Below are 7213 nucleotides of genomic sequence, written 5' to 3'. Positions count from 1 at the left end.
GTCGGAACAGATTTGCTAGTACTCCAATGGATCTTAATGAATCATGCAGAGAACGTGGAATCTCTCCCATCGCGCCCAAAACCACCGGGGCCACCTTTACGTTCTCCTGGTCCCAAATCTCCCTAACTTGATTTATTATTATTATTATACGACAAAGAAAAAATTTAATTTTTCGAGCAAGGCACCGTTTGGTATAATAACTACTCGTACTATATAACTTAAAAAAACAGCTTAGCAAATTCCAGTTTGATTTCCTTGAGCGCTTTCAACTATTCTACCATCTTCAGAGGCAATATAATTATGATTAAAATTATAAATCTACCATACTAAAAATTGAAAAAAACTATTGCAATACTGACGTAGTCACTTAAAAATAAACTTTAATTTTTGACGAATAATAAAATGACGGTCAACTGTTGTATATATATAATTCAATTGTAGTAGTTTTATAAATATATTCCTCTTGAAGATGGCAGAATAGCCGAAAGCACTCGTCAAAATTAAACTGGAATTTGGCAAGCTATTTTTTTAAAAATTATGTATAAAAAAACATAAATAATAAAGTAATTAATAATTACTAATTAGGTTAAACTTATGAAACCTAATTACTAATTAATTAGTAATTAATTAATTAGTAAGTCCTAAATTTGAAAATAATCAGGTAAAATTAATTCCAGTTAACAAACTCCATACTAAAATTGAAAAACTATCGCGGTAAGGAAAATACGAATTTAATTTTACTCCTATTTATTTAGAATGAATAACGGTAGATCGACTAAAAAAAATTTGATTATTCCAAAGTAAAAGAACTAAAGACAAATGGTACACATAAGCCCAAGAAGACCTAAAAGAACTGAAGAAATTACAAGAGAAAGAAAAATTTTAAAGATAATATTAAAAGATGAAAATAAAAAATTCCATGTAACGATAAAAAGCAAAAACAACAGAGCTAAATTTTTTCAAGAACGAAGGAAAGAGATATCAGAAATAATGAAGAATTACTGAGCAGGTAGAAAAACCAAAAAAAATTTAAGAAACAACCACACATTTTTTATAACTTTTTCCAAAATTTCGGATAGTATTTCCAATCCCCGTTTATCTTAAGAAAACTATTATTTTTTTTTCAAAAAGGAATTTGAATTTTAATAAAAAATTAAAAATGAAAAAGAAAAATTATTAACGCTATCAGAAGACTAAATGTACTTTTAAGTTACAGAAAATAATTTTTGCCTGGAATAATACGGGTTATTCAAGAAGTTTATAAAAATGGTATGAATATCGTTTTTATGGAGTGCCAGGGAAATTTAAGGATTAAATTGTCGGCATCCGTGACGCGAATGGTAGCGTCTCTGCCTTTCGCGTTCGAATCCCGGTCAGGCAATTTTCATACGCTACATTTTTACATCCCACGCACAAGCTTCTATGTGGCGATATCATCAAGCAAAAAAAAAAAATATATATATTTATATATGTATATAAATCTGAAAATGTATATTGTTATGTTTTATTGTAAAACAAACAAACGATGCACTGTAGAAAGTAAGATAAATGTAATAAACCATTGTAGAGAACACATTAAAACAGTATAATGTTTTGTTTTTGTTATTATGATTATTTAAACACTGTATTTATTAATCTTATAAATTTTGTGTTATTTACATAGTAGGTAACAAACAGCTTTTCCGTTAACGAATTTTCACATTTTCTGCCTCCTCTCTACTATAATTCTCCAATCTCCCTTTTCTTTTATCCTCTCATCACGTTCTCTTTTCACTTAAATTACATCACTTTTTAGTTTAACTTACCCTGTAACCTTGTACACTCGGTTGAAAATAAGGAAATGCGTATTATGTATAATATTGTTAGATATAATACGAAGAGAACTAGGGAACAGTTGAACGCTATTTGTTATTCTTCATTGCGTTTTACCTTTTAAATGTATTTACATTAAATTCACTTTAATTTAATTTCATTTAATTATTTTAACTTACTGCATACACTTATACACGTATAAATTTATTTTTACATACGAATATAGATTTATATACACTCATACAGTCAGGTATTATTAATTAAATATAACTAACTTCATTAATTAATAGAGTTTAATAATTAATAATAAATTAATCATTAATTATATTATTAGAAGAGAGAAATGAAATAGTCTAAAGTTAGATTAATGATATAGTTTGTAAGTTAAAACAGATTTCTATTAAATAAGATGGTTATAACTTTGACGTATATATACGTTTTTGTATATTTATTCATAAATCAATAACCGTTTGTTTAATTTTAGTAAATATTGAAATTTTAAAACAATTATCAATAAATTTATATAGAACTAACAAACCCGGCAATGCTTCGCTATTGCTAGATTTGAGTATAGATATAAATTAAATGAACAAAGTTGAAAGTTTCATAAAACATTAAGAAAATGAACTTTACTGAACTTCACAAAATTTAACCTTTCCCTTTTCCCGTTTTCCCCCTTTCCCTTTTCCTTTTTCTCTTCCCTCTTCCCTTTTGCCCTTTTACGATTTTTCCCTTTTTCCATTTTTCCCGATCTCACTTCTCGTTGCTCGTTTTTTTCTGATGAATAGGCTCGAGCATGAAGTTCTCTGTCGGTTTCCAATCTCAATTTTTGTTGCTCGTATTCTCGATTGGATTCCAATCTCGCTTCTCCTTGCTCGTTTGTTTCTGATTTTCGTATTGCCATTTTTCTTTCGTGCTTGAGAAATGGCGTTTCTGCCCAGAAATGGCGTTGAATTTGGTTGAAAATGAAAATATCGGAATGCATTGTTCACAACTATCGAAAGTTTTATATTTTAATTTTCAAAATAACAGATTTAAATTAAGTACGCTATCATTTTTTTAAATATCAAATCACTTTTATCTTACAATTCTAAGTCTGGCACCTATATATGAACTCCAGTTTTTTTAACTACAATATTATTTTTAAAAATATCTCATTTTATCATATAATAATTGTTGGACTTATTCGGAAAAGTTCGGGAAATTTCGGAAAACCCCGAAACAAGTGTTTCTTAATTTTTAACGGGATACCTATACACCAAATTGCACTACTATATCTCTTTTGGTCCCCGAGATATGAAGGCTCCATACTCCTAACTTATACCATTTTTAGTTTATTTTAGGATTTATTCGGAAAAGTTCGGAAAACCCCGTATTTTACTTACTTATATTTTACTTAATCTAGTTAACTAATAATTTTATTTTTTTTTAAAGAAGTGATGGGGGATTAAAAAATTGTTTCATCTTCAGTACTTTCATTTACATAAGAGCATTTACTATTAAAACAAGTTGTAGTATATTTTCTTTAAATTTTATTATTTTAAGTATATTATCAAGTTTTTTATGATGCTATGTAGTACTATAAAGTACTGCTATCTAGCGACGTGATTCGTAAAAGTACAATAAAAAATAAATAAAATGACATATTCGAGTCCCGCGGTTCATCAAATGGAAAAAAAACGTTGTCTAACAAAATTCGAAGTATTTTTGAAAGTATTATTTATTACTAATCTAATTTAACTGAAATATAATGTTTTCACGAATTTTTCCTTATTTTCATTTCACTGTTAGGTTAGGTCATGTTGAAAACTGTAAAGTAATTCACTTCATACGTCTTACCGACGTATTTCTAATGAACTCCATACTAATGATTATTTCGGAATTTAGTCTTAAATTGTGTCAGAGATATTTAATAGTTCTATAGATTAAATAATTAAAAGCTGCCATTTCTTGATTCTACGGATTAGATTAATTACCTTGAGTTTTAGTGTTATTTAATACATTACCACAATTAACTGACAACAATGAGTAGTATTTAAAGAAATTTTGATGAAAAAATCAGTGTTGCCAACTTGTTTTTCGTAGATCTAAAATTATTGTACTTACTAGACACATCTGTTTTATTTTTTTGTAACATTTTCTTCTAAGTTTTCGTCGGTTTTGTTGTTAATAAAAGTCGACATGTTTAACATTTTATTTCTTTTTTGTTGACATTATTTACATCAATCTTCTTATAATTAAATTCTCTACAATTTATGTTTAAAAAATGTATGATTTATTGCCAATTTAACAACGTTATTTTACGTCAAATGTAAAAAATGTGTTTTTTGACCCTATTTTTGGTGTTTTACATTGGTTATCTTAGAAAGTAAGAGAGATACAGTTCTGTGACATATTTTTTTTCGATTTCCCGGCTCAAAAATCATAAGAAACAATTGAACCTTCCTAGAATTTCAGAAAGCCTTAATTTACCCGGAGCAACTGTAACTCGGGCGAAACCTTTCACGCTGTATAACTCGTTAACGAAGCATTTTCGGACCTATGTTTATATGACCTATGTTTATAACAAAGATGGGCCACTGAATGTGAAAATAGGAGGAGAAAAGATTATGGAGGTAGAAGAATTTTGTTATTTGGGAAGTAGAATTACTAAAGATGGACGAAGCAGGAGCGATATAAAATGCCGAATAGCACAAGCTAAACGAGCCTTCAGTAAGAAATATAATTTGTTTACATCAAAAATTAATTTAAATGTCAGGAAAAGATTTTTGAAAGTGTATATTTGGAGTGTCGCTTTATATGGAAGTGAAACTTGGACGATCGGAGTATCTGAGAAGAAAAGATTAGAAGCTTTTGAAAGGCGGTGCTATAGGAGAATGTTAAAAGTCAGATGGGTGGATAAAGTGACAAACGAAGAGGTATTGCGGCAAATAGATGAAGAAAGAAGCATTTGGAAAAATATAGTTAAAAGAAGAGACAGACTTATAGGCCACATACTAAGGCATCCTGGAATAGTCGCTTTAATATTGGAAGGACAGGTAGAAGGAAAAAATTGTGTAGGCAGGCCACGTTTGGAATATGTAAAACAAATTGTTAGGGATGTAGGATGTAGAGGGTATACTGAAATAAAACGACTAGTACTAGATAGGGAATCTTGGAGAGCTGCATCAAACCAGTCAAATGACTGAAGACAAAAAAAAAATGTTTATATGAACTTTTTTCTTATTTTTAGCCTCTAGAATGAGTTGTCAAAGTATTGCCCTGTCCTCCTGAATCATTCTGTATATGATACAACAAACTATAAACGGACATTACACAAGATTACCGCACTGCGTGTTGTAGAAGGGAAGTATTTTGAATATTTCATGTAGAATGGTATTATTTTAAAATTTATCACATAAAATAATTTAGGTAATTTAAATTTTATTTCAAGGGAAATTCCTTTATAACTTTATTATTATCATAAAATGAACTTATAGTTTCTAATCTAAGATACCGATTTTAAATATAATTTGACATAAAAAATAACAAAAAACCAGGATGGTAGATATATTATTATCTAATATATGATTTTAAAGCTAAATTTTACGAGAAAAATGATGCTTGAAAATCGTTTTTCGATAAATCCCTTCTTCTTTGTCGAGTTATAAGCAATCAAAGTTGCAAAAACGGAAATATCGCGTTAGTAATAAAACGAGATAAAACGTCTCGTAGTAACTTTTTTATTCCGTATTACCTTTAAAATTACATCCAATAATAAACTTTTAAATAGTTAATTTTTAAATTAATGGCCCAAACAGTAATAAATAATAATAATAATAAAAATAATACACCACTAATAATTTGCGATATTATTACAAATTAAATGGTTAGATCAACTGATATTATTTATTTTAATTAAAAATTTTAATTTCAAAAAAATTTAATAAATTATAAAAAATTACGTCCAAATGTATTTTTTGCATTATATCACAAAATTCGACACGAAGATAAAAATATCCTTCTGAAAGTTCTTACACAAGGTGTAGTTATACGGGTAAAAATTATACTTTTAAAGAAACATTTTTAACTGAAAAATGTTTTTTTGAACATTCTGAATCTTTAAATTAGACTCGTCAAAAAAATTCTGACATTAATGATTTTGGATCATTAGTGGACACCTGTTTTATCTCTCGGGACGAATATGATTTCTTACAGTATAGGTTTCATCAAATCGTTGTACTGTCTTGATCGTAGTTGATTTGTTAATTAGTTCTCTGTTTTGTAATCTATTTATTAAATAAATCACATACCTCTTGTAAAGGTCATACTCTATCACCGTCGCCTACAACATCAACAGAACTATTTTTTCGGTTTCAAAGGTTGCATCATTGTTTGATATAACTAAATTAATACACGAATGTAACAATAATTTTTTTATTTTGGTGTAGGTGGAAGGTGGAAATGAATTGTACTTGGAGTGTCGGGCTCTGACTGGTAGCATTATTCAATCGCCACCAGCAGATTACAGATTAAAACCACTCCCCCCTTTCTCCTTTCTAACAGGACTCGATCCAGAACCATTTAACAAATTACTTTAGGTCGAATCATCCTATTTTACCTGAGAAGGCCGCTATTTAATTTTCATTTAATCCAGGATGGCCTGGATTTAATTATCCAGGTCATCCTTCTTGAACCTGAGAATGCTGCCCAAGAATCGGGCCACACTCTCCTACCTTTTCAGGTCACGTAGCATTATCTCAACCACCTGGGAGCTCAGTGCTCCGAGATTCACTCACCAGGTTGGTCTAGTGGTAAACGCATCTTCCCAAATCAACCGATTTGGAAGCCGAGAGTTCCAGCGTTCAAGTCCTAATAAAGTCAGTAATTTTTACACGGATTTGAATACTAGATCGTGGATACCGGTGTTCTTTGGTGGTTGGGTTTCAATTCATCACACATCTCAGGAATGGTCAAACTACAAGATGAAACTTCATTTACACTCATACATATCATCCTCTGAAGTATTATCTGAACGGTAATTACTGGAGGCCTAACAGGAAAAAGAAAGTGCTTCGAGATCCACCTCTTCTGTTCCTCGATCTGCCGCTCACTGAGTACATTTGAAAAAGGTGTACTCGGCGTCGACCCGTACACCGGAGAAATAGAGGCGGTTAGGAGACTGAGCTTTCACTATGATATGTAGATAAGCCCGGAAGTACTCGTGCCCGTTAAAAACTGGGTCACGTAGTACTCCACCATGCCGTCGCTCCGTCCACGGTTTGAACAGAGCCTTGCGGAACATCGTTCTTTGGAATCGTTGTCCCAGGTCTCTTGCCATGCGATAAACCTGAGAGTCCGGTTCTCCTTGGCGGTGTTCTTCCAGTCTTCTCCTGCCCGTCGTTTTCTGTAGGCTGTTTGG

Source organism: Lycorma delicatula, chromosome 13, assembly GCF_047948215.1.
Source record: "Lycorma delicatula isolate Av1 chromosome 13, ASM4794821v1, whole genome shotgun sequence".
In the NCBI taxonomy this organism is placed as follows: Eukaryota; Metazoa; Arthropoda; class Insecta; order Hemiptera; family Fulgoridae; genus Lycorma; species Lycorma delicatula.
The sequence above is the reverse complement of the archived record's forward strand: the minus strand, read 5'-3'. Positions refer to the sequence as shown.